The sequence below is a fragment of the Rhinopithecus bieti genome, unplaced genomic scaffold, assembly GCF_001698545.2.
Source record: "Rhinopithecus bieti isolate Rb0 unplaced genomic scaffold, ASM169854v2 scaffold_20777, whole genome shotgun sequence".
In the NCBI taxonomy this organism is placed as follows: domain Eukaryota; kingdom Metazoa; phylum Chordata; class Mammalia; order Primates; family Cercopithecidae; genus Rhinopithecus; species Rhinopithecus bieti.
In genome coordinates this window covers 886,849-907,947 of record NW_016810099.1, presented here as the reverse complement: position 1 = coordinate 907,947, position 21,099 = coordinate 886,849, and the positions used below count along the sequence as shown (strand labels likewise).

General features: G+C 44.0%; 1 protein-coding gene and 2 pseudogenes across 6 annotated transcripts in view; 2 read left to right on the top strand and 1 right to left on the bottom strand.

Annotated features, from left to right (window-relative positions):
* CECR2 (CECR2 histone acetyl-lysine reader) overlaps positions 1–21,099 on the top strand; it is a 200,236-nt gene that overhangs the window by 43,581 nt on the left and 135,556 nt on the right. The gene's annotated exons all lie outside the window — the stretch shown is intronic.
* Positions 42–607, bottom strand: LOC108541705 (non-histone chromosomal protein HMG-14 pseudogene; annotated as a pseudogene). The gene has a single exon (XR_001889035.1). The product of XR_001889035.1 is annotated as a non-histone chromosomal protein HMG-14 pseudogene (transcript).
* LOC108541723 (telomeric repeat-binding factor 2-interacting protein 1 pseudogene) lies at positions 14,912–15,599 on the top strand (annotated as a pseudogene).

The following is a 21,099-nucleotide window of genomic DNA, read 5'->3' as shown; positions in this document are numbered from 1 at the left end:
CAACCAGCAAATGATTTCACCTCTTAAAAAAAAAAGCATTTTCACTTAAAAAATGGGATGAGGTGGGATTTCCTCCTTCTTAAAAATGTTCCTAGTGCTACTGAAAAACTTGCATTTACAAAATAGTTGATAAAAATACTCCTCTGGATTGTACAAGAAGGGAGACAGGGACCACTGGTAAGACATGGTATATGGCGTTCATCAGACTTGGCTTCTTTCTCTCCTGCTTCATCAGAGGCTGGACTCTCCTCAGTTTTCATTTCCCCGTTTTATGCAGGTAAATCTTCTTTAGTTTCTTGGTTAGCCACTTCGGCCTGTGTTCCCTTTGCTCCCCTTTTCCCTTTTGTTTGCACTTTTTTCCCTGAAGATTTATCCTTCGCTGCTGCCTTTTTCGGCTTCGCTTCCACTTTTGCAGGAGGTTTAGCTGACAACCACGCCAGTCTCCTCTTGGGCTCTTCCTTGGCGGCCCCTTCGGCAGAGCTGACCTTCCTCTTGGGCATCCTGGTGGTGGGGAAGGCGCGTGCCAGGTGCCTGCGGGCCGCGGCGCGCAGAGAGCCTTCGCAAAACTGGGCTGCCTGGCCGCTGCCACTCCTCCCGCCACCCGAGCTCGCTGTTACACATTTTTAAAAGTTTTCGGCCGGGCACGGTGACTCACACCTGTAATCCCAGCACTTTGGGAGGCTGAGGCAGGTGGATCACCTGAGGTCAGGAGTTCAAGACCAGCCTGGCCAAAATAGTGAAACCCCATCTCTACTAAAAAAAAATACAAAAAATTAGCTGGGCGTGGTGGCGGGCGCCTGTAATCCCAGCTACTCGGGAGGCTGAGGCAGGAGAACCTTTTGAACGTGGGAGGTGGAGATTGCTGTGAGCCGAGATTGTGCCATGGCACTCCAGCCTGGGCAAAACAGCGAGACTCTGTCTCAAAAAAGAAAAAAAGTTTTCGATTATTTGCTAGTATATAGAAATAGCATTGAGTTTTGTATATTACTCTTGTATCTGTAACCTTCTTAAACTCACCTCTTTTAGCAGCCTGTTTGTAGATTCCATTGGATTTTCTGCATAGATGATCATGTTGTTTTTTGTTTTTTTTTGTTTGTTTGTTTTGTTTTTTTTGTTTTGTTTTGTTTTTGAGGCGGAGCCTCGCTCTGTCGCCCAGACTGGAGTGCAGTGGCGCAATCTCGGCTCACTGCAAGCTCCGCCTCCCGGGTTCACGCCATTCTCCTGCCTCAGCCTCCTGAGTAGCTGGGACTACAGGCGCCCGCCACCTCGCCTGACTAGTTTTTTTTTGTATTTTTAGTAGAGACGGGGTTTCACCATGTTAGCCAGGATGGTCTCGATCTCCTGACCTCGTGATCCGCCTGTCTCGGCCTCCCAAAGTGCTGGGATTACAGGCTTGAGCCACCGCGCCCGGCCTATGTTGTTTGTAAATAAGGATAATTGTGTATTTTTTTGCAATGTGGAGGCCACTTACTTCTTTTTCTTACCTCATTGCACTGTCTAGAGCCAACCATAAAATGTAGAGGCCAGAGTAGACATCCTGGGCTTGTTCCTCATCTTAGAGAAAAAGCATTCGGATCTTCCCCTTTTCCCTTTCGATTTTTTTCCTGCAACCATGGGTTATTTAGAAATATGAATATATTAGAAGTGTATTAGTTATTAGAAGTGTGAAGAATATTAGTTTTCAGATATTTGGAAATTTTCCAGAGAGCTTTCTATTAATGATATCTAATTTAACCCACTTTAGTCAGACAACATATTTTGTATGACTTGCATCCTGTTAAATGTATTGAGACTTGTTTTATGGGCCAGAATATGGTGTCTCTTGGTAAACGTTTCATGTTCACTTGAAAAGAATGTGTAAGGCCGGGCATGGTGGCTCATGCCTGTAATCCCAGCACTTTGGGAAGCTGAGGCAGGAGGACCACCTGAAGTCAGGAGTTCGAGACCAGCCTGGCCAACATGACGAAACCCTGTCTACTAAAAAAATGCAAAAATTTGCCAGGCGTGGTGGTGCACGCCTGTAATCCCAGCTACTGGGGAGGCTGATTCATGAGAATCACTTGAACCTAGGAGGTGGAGGTTGCAGTGAGTCGAGATACTACCACTGCCCTCCAGCCTGGGTGACAAAACAGGACTCTGTTCCTCCCCCCAGCCCTCCCTCCAAAAAAAAAGAAAAGGAAAGGATGTGTATTCTGCTATTCTTGGCTAGAGTATCTTATAAATGTCAGTTCACAAACTTCTTTATCTTTTAATACAATGGGGTGAAATATGAAATGATTCATTTCCCTTCCCCAAATTCTTAGCGTGAGTCTGGAAATCCTGCCAGCTCTTTCTTCTAGCTGAAGAGCTGTCTCCTGATTGGAATGACAGCTTTGAACTGGAAGACATTATTTCATTAGTGCACTAATCAACCACAGAGATTACCTGATTGGCTGCTTAATAATTAAATGAAGTTGCTTGTAATTCTTTGAGCATACACAGAACTAATTAAATTAACCCTTTGCTGCCTGACATGCCTGGGGTATTCTCGTGTGAAAATAGAGGAACCTAAAATCTTTCTTGAACACTGGTGAGGTAAACAAGCAGATGTGTCAGTCAGTTTCAAAGGGAAGCACCTTGTATAAGAAACATTTAAGTACAAATCAAACAAAAAATGCAGATTCAGAAACTACAGTCCTTTGACAACTGGAATATTAGTTTATTAGCCATGTTCTTAAAGCTTAATGGAAAGCTTTTATACCAATACTTTCTTTGGATAGAAATTTAAGAATAACTCTCTTCATAGCCACTTACTGTCTTTGAGGAGTTGGTTGCTGTTGTCGTTTTAAGGATCTTTCGGTGTAAAATCGTTTCCCCAGTTATTTCAATATAAGCTCGCATCAGCCTAGTGAGATATAGAGCAAGGCAGGTGAAAGAGAGTACTGGGCTACAATCGAAAGAGGCCAGGTGTGGTGGCTCATGCCTGTAATCCCAGCACTTTGGGAGCCCGAGGTGCACGGATCACCTGAGCTCAGGAGTTTGAGACCACCCTGGTCAACATGGTGAAACCCTATCTCTACTAAAAACACAAAATTCGCCAGGCACGGTGGCAGGCGCGTGTAATCCCAGCTACTGGGGAGGCTGAGGCATGAGAATTGCTTGAAGCTGGGAGGCGGAGGTTGCAGTGAGCTGAGATCACACCACTGCACACCAGCCTAGGCAATAGAGTGAAGCTCTCTCTCTCCCGCCCACCCCCCCCAACCCCCCCTCAAAAAAAAAAAAAGAGGCCGTGCAAATAGAGCGGCCTTCATTGTTAGCCTCAGGTTTTGGGTGGATGAGGTGAGGAAATTAAGATAGGAGAAGTTAGGCACTTTGCTCTGACAGTTGGTTCTTGACGGGGCTGATTTGCCCTTTAGAAGGACTTTGGCAGCTGTTGTCTGCGAGATCAGTTTTGGTTGCCACAACCAGCGGGAAGGAGGGGTGTGGTAGAGGTCAGGAATACTTGCTCACTATAGCCTACGGTGCATAAGACAGCTCTCAGAACAGCAATACAAAAATCATCTAGTTCCAAAATGTCAGTCGGCCTGAAGATTGAGAAACCCTGTCTGAGCCAGCTTTTCTTGAGTTTTGATATGAACGTGGGCTGCCCAAAAACTGCTACCTTTGGGTGACTGATCATCTTGCTCATTCAGTTGTGGGCGTGATCCCCTCTAAGTTATTATTTTTACTTCTTTTCAAGTTCATTGTTAAACTTGGGAGCAAAATTCTTTACATAACGTAAAATTAATTGTTAACCATTTTAAAGTGTTTACGATTCAGTCACATTGAGTGACTTCAATATGTCGCTGCAGCTGTCGTTTCTATCCAGTTTCCCAAAGAACGTTTTTTATTTTTTTCAACCCTTCCCAGAAAGAGCAGTACCCTGTACCCCCCCCCTCGGGCCCCCTCATCCCCCAGCCCGGATCACTCGTCTGCCTTTCTGTCTCTGGATTCTAAATTATTTTTATGTTTGCTTCTTTGTGGTGCTCTGGAAAGAACACTGGTCAGGAAGTCAGCAGAGTGGACTTCACATCCCTGTGTCTCCATTCTTCCTCTTACTAGCGGTGTGATTGGGCAAGTCATTCATCTGTTGTATGCCTCAGTTTCCTTTTCATTTATGTGGCAGCTGTCATGGTAGCCAGAATGCCATTTTTTTCTAAGTAAGATCTTTAAAGTCTGAAATTCTAGCCCACATGTTGTTTGCTCAGCATTTTTGTTGGACATCTGTAACAACATTTTTAAGCCTACACTGATTGCTTTCTCACCCAAGATGTTTCTGAAGCACCATTCCAGGTCCTGCATTAGTGTCTTTGGATTGGTTGTTGCTGGGAATGAGAAGTTAATGTTACTATCAGTTCAGATAAAGGGTTAGCGAGGTAAAGATGCCACCAACATGTTAGTTCCTCCCATAGCTAAACATAAATATATTTTGGGTTACCTGATTTAGCACCTACCTTGTATTACCTTGTATTCATAAAACAAAAGCAAGCATAGTATCTTGCTCTCTTCCCATTGTTGCGTAAAACCCTCCAGTGGCTTTCTCTTGCATTTAGAATAGTCTAAATCCCTTACCATTGCTTAGCGGGCCCACAGAAACTTTCTGCATCTTCTGCCTTTCTTGCCTCGTACCATTCTCTCCTAGCTTTTTAGCTCATCAGCTTTCTTTTCTTCTCATAAAGACTCTGAACTTCTTAGGGGCTTTGCACCTGCTCGTGGTTTCCAGCTCTCAGCTCAGATGTCATCTCAGTGAATGAAACATGCCCTGATCAGCCTATCTATAGCTTGTTCTATTTTATTAATTCCAAATAGGTGTTTTTTGTTTGTTTGTTTGTTTGTTTGTTTGTTTGAGACGGAGTCTCACTGTCGCCCAGCTGGAGTGCAGTGGCATGATCTCAGCTCACTGCAACCTCCACCTCCCAGGTTCAAGCGATTCTCGTGCCTCAGCCTCCTGAGTAGCTGGGACTACAGGCACCCGCCACCACACCCAGCTAATTTTTGTATTTTTAGTAGAGACGGGGTTTCACCGTGTTGATCAGGATGGTCTCGATCTTTTGACCTCGTGATCTACCCGCCTCCCACAACACCCAGCTAATTTTTGTATTTTTAGTAAAGATGGGGTTTCACCACGTTGGCCAGGATGGTCTCAATCTCTTGACCTCGTGATCCACCTGCCTCGGCCTCCCAAAGTGCTGGGATTACAGGTGTGAGCCACCACACCTGGCCTAATTTTAAGTAAGTTTTATAAAGAGAGTAACACAATGAATTCCTGTCACCCAGTGTCAGTGATTATTAACATTCTGTGTTCATGATCACCCAGTGAAAAGTGTGCCCTCGCTTCTCTTCCCAACCCAGTCAATCTCTGTCACATTTAACTCTTTTCTGCTTCCTTCTTCTAGGGTTACCTTTTTGGTTTACTTTAGTCTGTTTTCTCCCTAAGAATGTGAGTTATATCAGAGCAGGGATCTTCTCTATCCTATGCATTCTTGTATTACATTACCTAGAATTGTCCTATACATAGTAGATGTATTCAATAAATATTTTCTGAGTGAATGAATGAATGAATAAATGAAATAAAGTTTCCAAAAGTAGGGACTGTCTTTTATCCATATTTGTATTCTGAACTGTGTCTAGTAAAGAGCTTCACACATACTCGATCAAGTGTTTCCTGTCTGCTATTTTTTTTTTTTTTTTTTTTTGAGACAGAGTCTTGCTCTGTTGCCCAGGCTGGAGTGCAGTGGCAGGGTCTTGGCTCACTGCAACCTCCACCTCCCAGGTTCAAGCGATTCTCACGCCTCAGCCTCCCGAGTAGCTGGAATTACAGGCACATGCTACCATGCCTGGCTAATTTTTGCATTTTTAGTAGAGACGGGGTTTCACCGTGTTGGCCAGGCTGATCTTGAACTCCTGACCTCAAGTGGTCTGCCCGCCTCGGCCTCCCAAAGTGCTGGGATTACAGGCATGAACCACTGTGCCCAGCCCTGTTCACTATTTTTTTTGTTGTCACTGCCCCTCTCTACTAGTAGATTTGTTTACATAGCGTAAGCCTTGTCAGGATTTTTCTAATGGGAGGAGAATGGTATACTTTTCTTTCATTTACTTTCTGACCCCCCATTTGTATAATAAAAACAAGTCTTTTTTTTTTTTTTGAAGCAGAGTCTTCCTCTGTCGCCCAGGCTGGAGTGCAGTGGCACAGTCTCGGCTCACTGCGGCCTCCACCTCCCGAATTCAAACGATTCTCCTGCCTCAGCCTCCTGAGTAGCTGGGCCTACAGATGCGTGCCACCACACCCAAATAATTTTTGTATTTTTAACAGAGATGAGGTTTCACTATGTTGGTCAGGATGGTCTCGAACTCCCGGCCTTGTGATCTGCCCGCCTCTTCTTCGCAAAGTGCTGGGATTACAGGCATGAGCCACTGAGCCCGGCCGAAACAAGCTTTAATTGACTAGAAATTTTTTTCCTTGCCAGATTCACTTGGTGGTTGTCTCTGCATAGGTAATTTATAACACATTCTAGAAGCCCACATTTGTCTTTCTTTTCTCTGATTCATTGTTTCTAGAGCTACGGAAGGTAAAAGCTGGAAAGGATGTTAGAGATAATTTAAGTTTAACTCATAGTTTTACAGTTGAGGATGTTGCCTAAGGTCATATAATAGGTAGTGAGTTGAATTGGGATTAGAACCAGTAGAGCCAAGCCTAGCAGTTAATAGGAAGCCCAAGACTTAATCATTTTCTCATTGTTTCACATTTACGAGTTCTGTTTTATCAGTTGGATTCTTAAGTTCTTTGTCATGCTGACCATGTATTATATTATGCTCTTTTAGTACTTTGCATGGCCTTTAGCATTAGGCACAGAGTAATGTTTTTGGATTGAGAGTCATGTGAAGGCATTGCTTTAGTTGAAAATAATTTAATTTAATATTATATTTCTACCTGCCTTATGGGAAGAGACACCTGCAGGGCAAATCTTGATTACTTGTGCAATGGGTATGTACAAAGAATTGGGAATGGGACAGATGAGATGGAGAAAATTAACAGAAGGCTGCAGATGGTGGCTTAGCACTTTGGAACGAGTCCATCCGTTCCTGCTGTCCAATCCAGTGTGAAAGATCCATCTGGGCCTCCCTTGAGTGCAAGAATGTGATGTAATGGACCTGGGATGTGCAAGCTGGGTTTCACTGAAAGTAATTATCAGGCTGGGTCGGATAGACTTGGAAATGTTAGACATAAGATACACGATGGGAAGAACTCAAGACTTGGGTTAGGCAGGTCCTTAATATAGGACCTATCTTACTTACCATTTATTTAGTAAAATCCAGACCCTTGGCACCTTGGTCCTTGTTTTTGTTTTTTATTAAAATATTTTACGTAAATGTCAAAATTTAAAACAGTACCTTTCTCTTTCAAAAAAAATTATTGTAAACATTTTAGGAAATTGAGATAAGCAAAAAGAAGAAAATAATTATAATTACTTTGAGCCTATATAGGTCTACCTATGTATATATACAGATACATGTAAAATGTATCAATACATGATATACATTTTTATGGCTTTTTAAAGGTAATATATAATAAATGTTTTTCATGTTAATATGTAGATCTAATGTCACTGTAATTCAGATATGGCCATGCTGTCATTTATTACCTGTTGTCGGACGTCAGGGTTTTTTCCAATCTTAAATGGACTAACAGTGCTAAGATGACATCTCTGTGTAAGTGTATACATGACTCTTTCCTTAGGATGTAACTTTATAGTGAAATGTGTAATCTCAAAGTCATGTACTAGTAAATTTCCAGAATATTCTAATGGCCGGTATTCTGGCCATTAGTGGTGTTGTGGCTAATATTCTCAAAGCTTGTCTTGTTTCTTCTGCATGTTAAATAAACAGTGATCCATAGCTGTGGCTACAGTTCTGTGTATTATAACTAGAAAAGACTGGGGAAGGGCCATTTCTATTTGTTGAGTCTGGTTCCCCAAAATACAGTAATAGAAATTGTCACCATTGATTCTTGATGTGATTCGGTCCAGTTGGTAAAGTCATCCTGCTGCTTACAGTTGCGTGTCATTTTCAGTTTCTAGCTCTTCTTTCCTTGTTCATTCCCTGCCCCACCCCCACACTCTTAACTACTTTGTGTGCCCGAAGCAGGCCTGGGTTTGGCTTGGCTCCCATTCTTCGGGCTAAAGAGGCCTTTGGCTCCCAGCTCCTAATCCTGTAGCATTTGCTGATTTTCACATTGTGGGGAGAGATGAGGGCTGTTTCTGCCCTCCTACCTTCACCAGAGGTAAGTGATGGCAGGGTGTTGCTATGGGGTCAGAGACCAGGTAGAGAACCCCCTTTCCAGAGACTCTGCTGAAGGAAAATTAGGACTTCGGAGGCTGAGGAAACTGTCCCTCAGCCTGCCTGGAAAGCTCTTTGAAGCCATTCTTGAGTCTCCATCCGCCTTGTATTGTGTCTTTGTGTGGAGACAGGTGGCGGGCAGCCTTCTGGGTGAGGGGGATGGAACCATGACCACCTCCTTGGGAGGCATCGTGCAGAGCCTTTCCTTTCTCGTGGCAGTGTGGGTGTGACCAGTCTATGTATCTGTGCCTCCACATTCTGTTCTTTGAGGATGCTGCTGCTGCTTTTTTTGCAGTTAGGCTGCAGTCGGACTTCTGATTAGACATAGTTAAGTTTTCTTCAGGAGATGCCTGACATCCTCTTTAAAACTGGTCTGAGGTTGAGAGTGCCTGGCCCTCTCCTGCACCCTCTCTCGGGGCGCACACGCCTTTCTTTGGCCTTGTTGGGAATACTCCTTTTGCAGAGCCTTTGGTCTCCCTGGAGTCAGTGAGGAGGCTGGTGGTGGATGAGGGTTATCTGATGGGGTATGAACCTCCCATAAGGGGAGTAGTATCAGAAAAGTATTCTTGTGGGAAAAGCACAGAGGAGAGCGAAGAAAGCGGAGTGATGGTCCTAACCTTGGAGAGTGTGGAGGAAAACGGTACTGACAGCATCAGAGGGCACCACATACTCCTTTGCAGGATTTCTTTGTTTCCAAGCAAATACCCTATAAGATTTGGAGTCAGTCCGTTTCGGTTGCTTTTAATTGTTTTGAGGCACGTTCTTAGTGTATTGCTGTGTCTTGGCCGTGATTACCTCACTTCCTTAAGCTCACTATTTCTGCTGCTGCCTGGCTTGCGGACTCCATTAACATTGTTCAGACCTGGGGATCTTAGCATCAGGGATAAGAGGTGTAGAGAGTCCTTCACTGCAGGACTCTACCTGTCGTCTTTCATTTGGTATTCAGTATGACATTTTGGGCCTGCTCGCCAAACTGTTCTGTAAGCTAGATATGTGGTCTAAAGATAGTCCAAATTTCATGTGCATGTGGAAGGAGGATTATTATTGTTACTTTTTGAGACGGAGGAGTCTCGCTTTGTTGCCCAGGCTGCAGTGCAGTGGTGCGATCTCTGCTCACTGCGAGCTCCACCTCCCAGGTTCACACCATTCTCCTGCCTCAGCCTCCCAAGTAGCTGGGACTACAGGCACCTGCCACCACACCTGGCTAATTTTTTGTATTTTTAGCAGAGACGGGGTTTCACTGTGTTAGCCAGGATGGTCTCGATCTCCTGACCTGGTGATCCGCCTGCCTTGGCCTCCCAAAGTGCTGGGATTACAGGTGTGAGCCACCGCACCTGGCAGAAGGAGGATTATTAATCACTCTAGATCCCTAGGAGACAGAGATTCTCAGTGTTGACAGTTTTAAAGTGTATTGCAGGTACTTTATTACTGATTGTGAATTCCCTAAGTTGGCAAATTATATACCTAAAAAGTTAGAGTAGATGCAAAGTTATTTTTGTAATATTCTCACATTTTCACATGCTCTCTAGGACGGGAGAAAATGGTTGGGGTGAGGCGTTGGGGGCAGTGGGAGTGGATTATAGCTAGTACCCCCCAAAGCCTGTGTGTGATTTATCTTGAGCCTTTCTTAGTGATGTACCTGTTGGGGGCATGCTTACATGTTTAAGGCATCTATTTGTCTCCAGTGATTAATTTCTGAGGTGTGGTTTATAAAGTGAGAATCAATTTTAGACAGTGTAAAATATATGATATGCATTTTTACTAAATTGTCTCTTACTTGGGGCATAGGAATATGTGTAAGATGAATGGTTAATTCACTTAGAAGGCATTCGTGTTGGTGCCTTCAGTGCCTAGTGGCAGGTACTATAAAGTTATTACATGAATGAATATGAACCTTACCTGTTAACAGACATATGTTTTATAGTCTCAGTTATTGACTTTATTTTTTCAACTGAAATGAGGTTTCTCTTCTTCTTCTTTGTTCTTCTTCCTTCTTTCTTCTTCTTGAGACAGGGTCTCTGTCGCCCAGGCTGGAATGCAGTGGCACAATCTCAGTTCACTGCAACCTCCACCTCCCAGGCTCAAGCCATCCTTCCACCTTAGCCTCCCAAGTAGCTGGGGTCACAGACGGGGGTGCGCCACCTTGCCTGGCTAAATTTTGTATTTTTTTGTAGAGATGAAGTTTCGCCATGTTGCCCAAACTGGTCTCAAACTCCTGGGCTCAAGCAATCTTCCTGCCTTGGAAGTGCTGGGATTACAGGCATGAGCCACGATGTCTGGCCTACTGTTTTTTAATAGTTCATTTAAATTACTGTGCCTTTTACAGTTGGTATTTACACTATGCGTAGGATAAAATGGGGAGATGTCTTAAAGTAGTGTAGGGAAGCCTCCAACAGTCAGGAAAACCCAAATCTGGGCCTGGGTGGACCAGCGCCTATTCTTACTTTTGCCTTAGGCTATCGTCATGAAATGGAAGGTTTGTGTTTGTAAGTGGGTCAGAAATTGGAACTTCAAAATGTTGGTTTCAGCAATTTCGGTTTATCTGTTCTTTACTTTCATCTACAAATAATTTGAAACTTTTATCTCTCTGTTGTTTGTTCATCAGTCCATCAGTCGGTCCATCCATTGGTCCATTGTGTAGCATCTGCTGGAACACACCTTCCTCTTAGATTTAATTTTTTGTTCATTCACCTTCCTCTTAGATTTAATTTTTTGTTCATTGAGGGCTCATCACCAAATCCAGAGATCCAGGTTTCCCAGTACAGTCATGATTTCTGGGAAGAAACTGTTTTCAGGATTGTCATTCATGTTTCCAGGCCCTTCCTATTTTTGTGTTAGAATAAAATGGTGACAACATGAAGTCAGCAGTCAATGTGAAGGGAGTTGGTGCCTTACTTAGTGAGGTAACTTAAGGGAACCTTGAATATGACTCTCTAAATAGTGACAGATTGCTTATAAAATATGTTAACATATATAGAGTTAAAAGGTAAGCTAGAGACATGAAGAAAGGAGCAGTGATTTATATTTATCACTTCCTTAAAATGATTACTAATATGGAATTTAGAATTTCTTTTTGCCTTGTGAGTCAAGAAGATGGAATATATATCTACTTTTAGTTTTTGTTTGTTTTTTTTGCTGTACCTTTATTGTTGCTGACCTTTTTTTGTATTTGTTTCCTTTGCCCTCAGATACTGACAAATTGCATCCTCCTCATTAATGCTCTGAATGATAAAATGGGTAAAACTAAATAGGATATGTTGGTTAGGATTTTGGTCCCACAATCTAGGCTATGGGAGTTCAAATCTTGATCATACTATTATTATTATATTGTTATTTTGAGACAGTCTTGCTCTGGTGGCCCAGACTGGAGTACAGTGGAGTACAGTGGCACCGTCTTGGTGGGTTCAAGCAATTCTTGTGCCTCAGCCTCCCTAGTAGCTGGGATTACAGGCACCTGCCATCATGCCCAGCTAATTTTTGTATTTTTAGTAGAGACACGGTTTCACGATGTTAGTCGAGCTGGTCTGGAACCCCTGGCTTCAAGTGATCTGCCTGCCTCCCTCCCCCAAACTGCTGGGATTACAGATGTGAGCCACCACACCTGGTATTGATCATACTGTTACAGATGGATCATGATTCTTCCCACTTGGAACCTTAGATTGTGTCACTAGCTGTACTTTTTTTCTTTTTTGTCTTTTTTTTTTTTTTTTGAGACGGAGTCTAGCTCTGTCGCCCAGGCTAGAGTGCAGTGGCACGATCTCGGCTCACTGCAACCTCCTCCTCCTGGGTTCAAGTGATTCTCCTGCCTCAACCTCCCGAGTAGCTGGGATTACAGGCACCCACCACCACACCCAGCTAATTTTTGTAATTTTAGTAGAGACAGGGTTTCACTGTGTTGGCCAGGCTGGTCTCGAACTCCTTACCTCATGATCCACCCAGCTCGGCCTCCCAAAGTGCTGGGATTACAAGTGTGAGCCACCACACCCGGCCTACTTGTTTTCTTTTTAAATAAATAAAGCACCATTGGATACCAAATGTGTGCATTTATGATTATATCCATATAGTAACTCCTTAAAAGTGTCACGGTATGAATCTTTTTAAAGTCTCTTGATACGTATATCACACTGACATTGTTGTCAGATTGGAGGTTTTTCGTTTTTCTTTTTTTAACGACACTTTAAAAAAGTCTTTTAAGAATTTAACTTTATCGGTCGGGCGCAGTGGCTCAAGCCTGTGATCCCAGCACTTTGGGAGGCCGAGACGGGTGGATCACGAGGTCAGGAGATCGAGACCATCCTGGTCTACACGGTGAAACCCCGTCTCTACTAAAAAATACAAAAAACTAGCTGGGCGAGGTGGCGGGCGCCTGTAGTCCCAGCTACTCGGCAGGCTGAGGCAGGAGAATGGCACGTAAACTCGGGAGGCGGAGCTTTCAGTGAGCTGAGATCTGGCCACTGCACTCCGGCCTGGGCGACAGAGCGAGACTCCGTCTCAAAAAAAAAAAAAAAAAAAAAAAAAATTTAACTTTATCACATACAGTGGTAGATGTACCTTGCTAGTTCTTGAAGAAACTTATTTTTTGATTGGCTTTACTCCATGCTTTTCCCAAGTTTTTGTTGTAGGCATCTGAATAGAAATGGCATTAGATAAATTTAAATGTAGGCCTACCACAACCATTGACTGGCACTATCTTTATAACAACTTAAAAAGCTGTACTTAGTGAAAGTAGTATTAATCATTGTCTGGTTTTGACAAGACTTGTAAAAAGAGAGGAAAAAATAATTAGGTTAAAAGTGTTATTGCTACAATTTCTGCTTAGGATGAAAAGTAAAATTGTGGCTCTCTGGAATTTACTTGGAAGCAGATCTTCTGGATAGCTGAGATTTCCATATAGTGGAGTTTACTACTGTTTACTGCTTGTGGCCTGAAAAAAAAATTTTTTTTAATTGATACAAGATCTCGCTATGTTGCACCAGGCTGCCCTCCAACTCCTGGCCTCAGGCTATTCACACGAGTAGCTGGGACTATAGGCAGCATTCCACAACACCCAGCCTGGCCTCTTATTTTATTTTTGTATTTTTTTGAGACAGACCCTTGTTTTTCACCCAGGCTGGAGTACAGTAGTGTGATCTTGGCTCACAGCAACCTCTGCCTCCTGGGTTCAAGGGATTCTCATGCCTCAGCCTCCCTAGTAGCTGAGACTATAGACACGTGCCACCATGCCCAGCTAATTTTTTGTATTTTTAGTAGAGACAGGATTTCACCTGACTCTGGTTGGTCAGGCTGGTCCTGAACTCCTGACTTCAAGTCATCGACCTGACTCGGCCTACAAAATTGCTGATATTACAGGTGGGAGTCACTGTGCCCGGCCCTCAATTTTAAATTTTCTGCTTTTGAGAAGCATCTTGATAGAACATATTATACTTCTTATCCTTAAAAACACACACACACACACACACACACACACACACACACACAAACCAATAATCTTTGAGGTATAATTTGTATACAATTAATTACACAGATTTTAAGTATACAGTTGAGTTTTGACAACTGTATACAAGTGTATAACCACCACCCCCCAAAAAATATAAATCATTTTCATTCCCCAAGAAAGTTCTCTCATGGCCTCTACAGTCAAATCTGGCCCACCACACATACCCTGGCCCAGGCAGTGGCTGATCTGATTACTCTCACTACAGATAAATTTGTCTGTCCTGGAAAATAAGTGGATTCATACCATATGCAGTCTGTCTTGTCCTTCCCAGGCTAATGTATGGGATATACTTTTACCTAGTCCCAGTAATTGTGTATCCTCAAGCCTGTGTGTTCCTGCCCTGCGCTGTAGCCTAGTGGTTCATTTTCGTACTCTTGAGCTGTGTATGTCTTTGCCTGGAACTGTAGTTGCCCCACAGTTAAATACTGGGAGAGGGAGGTTTCTATTGCGCCTCATGTCAGAAACCAACCCCCTTTTACTTGCATCCTTCCACATACACTTTCCTAATAGTTTTCTGTTTCTGTTATAATTAGCTGTGAGCTGTGCAACCATGTAACTAAGTATTGTTTAGTCTTTCTGGTCTCCAGATGAGCTATATAAAAATGAGGTTAGGTCAGTCTCGCCGTGTGCCAGGCACTCGTGAGGAGCAGCTCCTCTAGTGCCCGGCTTCAAACATGGCAGAGGCGATGGATTTGGGCAGAGATCCCAGTGGACCCATCCATTCCTGGACTCTATTGGAGAGAGGGAGGAGGGCAGTTCCGTGTCCTTCCACGTGGGGCCCAGCCTGGCCCAGCTCATCCTGCAGGGTGGCCGCATGGTCGGTCCAGGAGCCTGGGAGGTGCGGGCGGAAGCCTTGGGCCACTTCATCTCCACAGGGCGCATCCTGGACTGGTGGAGCGCAGGGCAGCAAGAGGCTGGAGGTGGAGCCTGTTGGCTGGGCCCCGCCTCGCCTCAGGGGACACTGCTGGGAAGGCAAAGCCGAGGGCCCTGGCCAAGGGCGCCACGGAGGCCCCTTCCCTGACCCGGACGACCTGGCCGTCCTGACCAACGTGAGGGAAAACGCCTGCTTGCCAGCTCTGTCCCTAGCAGCGCCTTATGGAGAGCTCGCCCACGCAGCCCTGGTGGCGGGGCCAGGGGCACCAGCGCTTGCCAGGGGGCGCCCGGGGCGCGCCTTCTCCCGGAAACTCCAGCGGAAGACAGGAGCGGGCCGCTGGGCCGCGGATAACTGCAACCACAGAGAGAGAGAACTCCAGATTGGCCTGAAGAAGAGCCTGTGAAGGAAGAAATCCAGGAGAGCGAAGGAGCGGTGGAAAAGATGCTTGCAGAAGCCACCCGGGAGTTGGAGGAGGTGGTGATGGATGAGAGCCCTGATTCTGAAATACACCGAACAATGTGTGATGATGATCCCCCACGCCTGAGGAAGACTCAGAAACACAGCCTGATCAGGAAGAAGAAGAAACAGTTTCTCCACCTGAGGTGGGAGCTGCCATTATGATCATTCCGCAGTTAATGGAGAAGTTTAACTTGGATCTATGGACAGTTACACAGGCCTTCCTAAGCAATGATGGTGAGCTGAAGGCTGCTTCCTCCTTCCTAGCATCCGGTCAGAGCTGATGGATGATAACCCATTTGGTCCCAGCAAGATGACATAGATTTGCGGAAAGATGACGAGGATAGCAGAGAGGCATTGGTCAAAAAATTTGGTGCTCAGAATGTAGCTCAGAGGATTGAGTTTCGAAAGAAATAATTGGCAAGATAATGAGAAAAGAAAAAAGTCAATGCAGATGAGGTGGTTAAAAAAAATTGTGGCCATTGAACTTTAGAGAGTTCTTGCATTGGAACTGGCCCTTATCTTCTGACCATTGCTGCTGTTGCTCTGTGAGTCCTAGATTTTGTAGCCAAGCAGAGTTGTAGAGCGGGGGATAAAAAGAAAAGAAATTGGATGTATTTACAGCTCTCCTTGAGCAAGTATCAATATTTATGAAAGAAGAATTTAAACCAAAGAACAGGAGGTGTACATAGCAGTAATCCTTTGTTGGAATGGAACTGTTGATATATTAGTGACAAAGTCAAAGGAAATTTAGGGGGCATAGGCCATTTCAGGCAGCATCAGTAATCTCCTACCGTTTGGCAGAAGCTCCTTTAGGTTGTGATAGATTCCAAATAAAGAATTCAGAAATGGGGGAAGATTTAATTATGAGGCCTTGAACATGGATTATCCCCAGACCCTTGTCATTTCTCTCAGTGAGCTCTGATTTCTAGACTGCTTTGAAAACGCCATATTCATTTTGCTAACTTAGTATTTGGGGACCCTGTTCCTTGGCTGTTCTTTACTTGGAACCCTTCTCAGTCAAGTCTGTAGGATGGCTTTCTTTACCCACCACTCCCTCAATTTTGTTTAAAACACGCACGCAACCCTAAGGAGTCTCAAGAATAATCTTACTTGGTTTATGTGTTATTTATTGAGCATAGTTTGTTCCAGCCATTGTGTTAAATTGTAAATATTAGTGGATTGACTCCAGTTTGTTGTGTTGTTTTCATTATTGAAAATAAATATAACTTTGTATTTGAAAAAAAAATGAGGTTATGATATGGGATGATGAAACACAGTAAAGTTGTACCTCAGTGTTTTGATTTAGGGCTTTTCTCCTCATCTTATTTACACTTTTATCACTTTAATGTTTATCCACATGCATTTATCACTTTATTATTATCTTCAATAAACTGTAATTTGTAGAAAAGTTTTAGATTTGCAGCAAAAATGGAAAGGAAGGTACAGAGATGACATAACTTCTATCGCTCCTGTCCCTTACCCACATTGATAGGTATTGTGAGGACCTTATAATAATGATAGTCCTAATTCTTTCCTCCCATTCCTGTATTGTTGCTGTCCGTCATTTCACTTAGATACATGTATAAGTACACATCAGTGTATATAATAAAATACATTGTTGCCGTTACTATTTTGAACACACCCATTAGCTAAGAATTGTTTTTTAAGTTTTTATTTCAACCTCATTCATTCTCCACTGCTTTTTCTTTGTGTGGATCGGAGTTTCTGACCTGTATCATTTCCATTCTCTCAAGATTTTTCTTTCGCTGGGCGTGGTGGCTCACGCCTGTAATCCCAGCGCTTTGGGAGGCTGAGGTGGTGGATCACAACACAAGGTCAGGAGTTTGGACCAGCCTGGCCAACATAGTGAAACGCCGTCTCTACTAAAAATACAAAAAAATTAGCCGGTCGTGGGTGACAGGTGCCTGTAATCCCAGCCACTCAGGAGGCTGAGGCAGGATAATTGCTTGAACCCAGGAGGCGGAGGTTGCAGTGAGCCGAGATCGCACCATTGCACTCCAGCCTGGGCGACAGAGCGAGACTCCCTTGAACCCAGGAGGCGGAGGTTGCAGTGAGCCAAGACTGTGCCACTGCACTCCAGCCTGGGCAACAGAACGAGACTCCGTCTCAAAAAAAAAAAATTATTATTTTTTTAATTTCTTACAAGGCAGGTCTACACATCTCAGTTGTTGTTTCAGGAAGTCTTTATTCTCTTCCACTACACAAGGATACTTTGGCAGGATACAGAATTCTAGGTTGGTGGGTTTTTTCTCTCATCACTTTATTTGACTCCACTCTTATCTTGCTTGCCTGGTTTCTGAGAAGTCAGACACATTGTAATCCTTATCCTCTATAGAAAAGGTGTTTTTCCCCCCCTTTGGCTTCTTGCAGGATGTGTTCTTTCTTTTCTTTATGTGTATTTTTCTGTAGTTTGAATACGACACGTTTAGATTAGTTTTGTTTTGTTTTTGCTCTTGTTTTTGTTTTGAGACGGAGTCTCACTCTGTGGCATAGGCTGGAGTGCAGTGGCACAATCTTAGCTCACTGCAACCTCCACCTCCTGGGTTCAAGCAGTTCTCCTGCCTCAGCCCCCCGAGTAGCTGGGATTACAGGCACACGCCACCACGCCTGGCTCATTTTTTGTACTTTTAGTAGAGACGGGGTTTCACTGTGTCAGCCAGGCTGATCTTGAACTCCTGACCTCAGATGATCTGCCTGCCTCAGCCTCCCAAAGTGCTGGGATTACAGGTGTGAGCCACCGCACCTGACCTTAGAGTAGTTTTTGAGCATGTATTGTGCTTGGTGTTCTCTGAACTTCCTTAGATCTGTGGTTTGGTGTCTGACGTTAATTTGGATACATTTTCAGTCGTCGTTTGAAATATTTCTTCTCTTCCTTTCTTCTCCTCTTGGTATTTTCATTGTGTTTGTATTACACCTTTGGTAACTGTCCCAGAGTTCTTGGGTATTATCTTCTGTTTTTTTTTTGTCTTTTTTTTCCTTTAGTTTTCAGTTTGTATTGATACATCCTTAAGCTCAGAGATTGTTTTTTCGGTGGTGTCCAATCTCCTAATGAGCCCATCAGTGGCATTCTTCGTTTCTGTCATGATGCTTTGCTCTGTGGCTCTTCTTTTCATTTTTTCTTAGAATTCTCATCTCCCTGTTCACACTGCCCACCTGTTGCTGCAAGCTGTCTACTTTCTCCGTTAGAGTCCTTCACATTAATCAGAATTGGTTTCTGTTTCCCGCCTGATAATTCCACTTCCCTGCCCTCTCTCAGTCTGGTTTCGATGAGTCTGGTTTGATGCTTGTTCTGTCTCTTCACGCTATTTTTTGCCTTTTAGTGTGCCTTGCAGTTTTTCTTGGTAGTTGGACAGGATGTACTGGGTGAAGTAGGCCTTTAGCAATGTGGTGGTGAGGGGTGGGAAAGGGGGAAGCGTTTTTTAGTCTTAGGATTAGGTCTCAGCCTTTTGGTGAGCACCTGCCTCTGGATGGTGAACTTCACACATACTTCTCAGTTATCCCCCCACCCCTCATGGGACAAGATGGCTAGAGCAGACTGGAGTTGGGAATTCCCTTCCACTGGGTCAGTTAGGCTCTGATAAAACCCCATCTCTACTAAAAATACAAAAAAGTAGCCGTGTGTGGTGGCACACGCCTGTAGTCCCAGCTACTCGGGAGGCTTGAACCCAGGAGGTGGAAGCTGCAGTAAGCTAAGGTCGTGCCACTGCACTCCAGTCTGGGCCACTGAGCGAGACTCCATCTCAAAAAAGAAAAAAAAAATTAAGTGCTCTGGCCTGTTTCAGAATGGCTCCTTTCCAGGATGGTCTCCTGCTTCTGGCAAGAGAGGATTTTTCTCTGATATTCACCATGATAACCTGGTAGAACTCCAGAGGTAAATCTTAGAAGAATTGCTCCCTGCACACCATGAGTGGGCTCCCCTGGAGTTTTTAGCTCTCGGATTTGTTCACACTGAGGCACTGGCTCCCTTGCAGGTTTCTTCTCTGGTCAGTTGTGATACTCTGTATTCCCGGCTGTCCCCAGATTTGGGCACTATGATTTGCCCTGTGACCTCATCTCTTTGAGGAATCTAAGAAGACTTGTTTCGTCTTCAGTGTGTTTACCTTGTTACTTGTTAAGTCGGACTTCCAAACTCCTCAGTGTCTCACACACTGAACCAGAAACCCATGTAGCACTGTTTTAAAGCCTCAATATGCATAAATAATACTTTGCCTTTTCCACCTTAATCTTTTCCATTGTTGTTTTTGTTTTTCGTCACTGCATCTTCTCTTCAGAACCTATAGCTCTTGAGATCCTGTCATTGTCAGCACATCTTAAAATATTTTTATATTATGTTATCAGAATATGCTAAGGAATTAAATGAACTTTGAGAAGGTAATTGTTACCTACCAGGCTAGTCTTGAGCTCCTGGGTTCAAGCAGTCCTCCTGCCTCAGCCTCCCCAAGTGCTGGGATTACAGTTTGGGCCACCACACCCAGCCGTGGTTACTTTTTTTTTTTTTTTTTTAATTTGGTAAAGTTTGAATGACCAAGTGTAAGGGTTGGCGTGAGTAGGGATTACAGGATTACTCTGTTAGCAGGCTCTGGGAATCCCATGGTCATGTAGAAAAAGGGATTCCTCCACAATGGGGAGTGTGGTCATCTCCCTCAGTCGCAAACACACCTTGAGTTCAGGGAGACATCTCTCCACACTTGGGCCACCTTCACAGACCCTGGCCGGAATCGATGGCAAAGCTGTAACAGTGATGCCATTTAGCATTGCCTGGTATTCATCGTCCAGCACTGTGATGTGGAGCTCCAATACTCTGCCATCCTCAAAGGGCATATTGTTGGATGTCTCCTCACGCTTCCAGGCCCACACTCATGGCTGTTCATGATCACCCAATGGCTAGAGTACACTCAGAAATGGAAGGCGATGTCTGAGTGCTCACCCGTCCCCGTGTGGAAATGCACCTGCAGCTGTGTGTTGTCGATGAAAGGGAGGATCAGTGTCCCTCTCTCCGGCAAGAACCAGTATACAAGGACACAGGCCGTGTGTAGGGTACGGGCAATGGTGATATTGTTGTCTCCCTCTGGGCGACTCCTCTGAATTGTTACCGGTCTTCTCCATGGTTACTTTCAAAGCCGTGTTTTTGCCCTAGACATTAATGTAAGAAATATTTATTGCTTGCTTTTACTAGGTGTTTTCCAGACAAGAGGTTGAAGGCAAGGCGGAGTCCTTGCGTTTCAGATTGATATAATCTAATATTTAAAATTCAGGCTTATTTCTTTACAGTGTCTATTCTGGAAGCTTGGCTTTTATGTTAACTATGCATTTACTCGCCTTTTAAAAAATGCTAAGAAAGTGTCTTGTGCTTGTTTTCTTCTCACTACTTTTGGTTTGTTATTTTGTTTAGTAAATTTGTTTGGAAAGATGAATGTGGTTGCTTCTCCTTTTAGAGTCCAAGTGTAGTGTGGTACGGTCTTCAGAGGTTATAAATTGCATCTAATATCTGAGGAAGAGGATCTTAATCGCATGTATGTGAACACAGGTGTAGCAGCACCCTGGAGTGATTTTTGGTGTGAGAACAACTGTGCTTCGAGCCGTCAATCTGCCTTCTGTTCTGGACCTATTTGGTCTCATGTTTTCTTGTGCTTTGTAATCCTTACTTTCAGTACATATTCGTTGAGGGCCTATAACATGTCTGGTTTTAGATGCTGAGTATAGGAAGTCAAATAAGTTAAAGACAACTAAACTACTGTGTGGGCTCTGATAGGAATAGCACTATGCAAAAGGGTACCTTGGGCACACAGAGCAAATACATCTAAATGAGACTTGGGATTGAGAGCGGCTTCCAGGACAGCAGAGCTTGAGTTGAATGTTGAAGAAGCAAGTGGAGGAATTAGCTTGGGCAGCG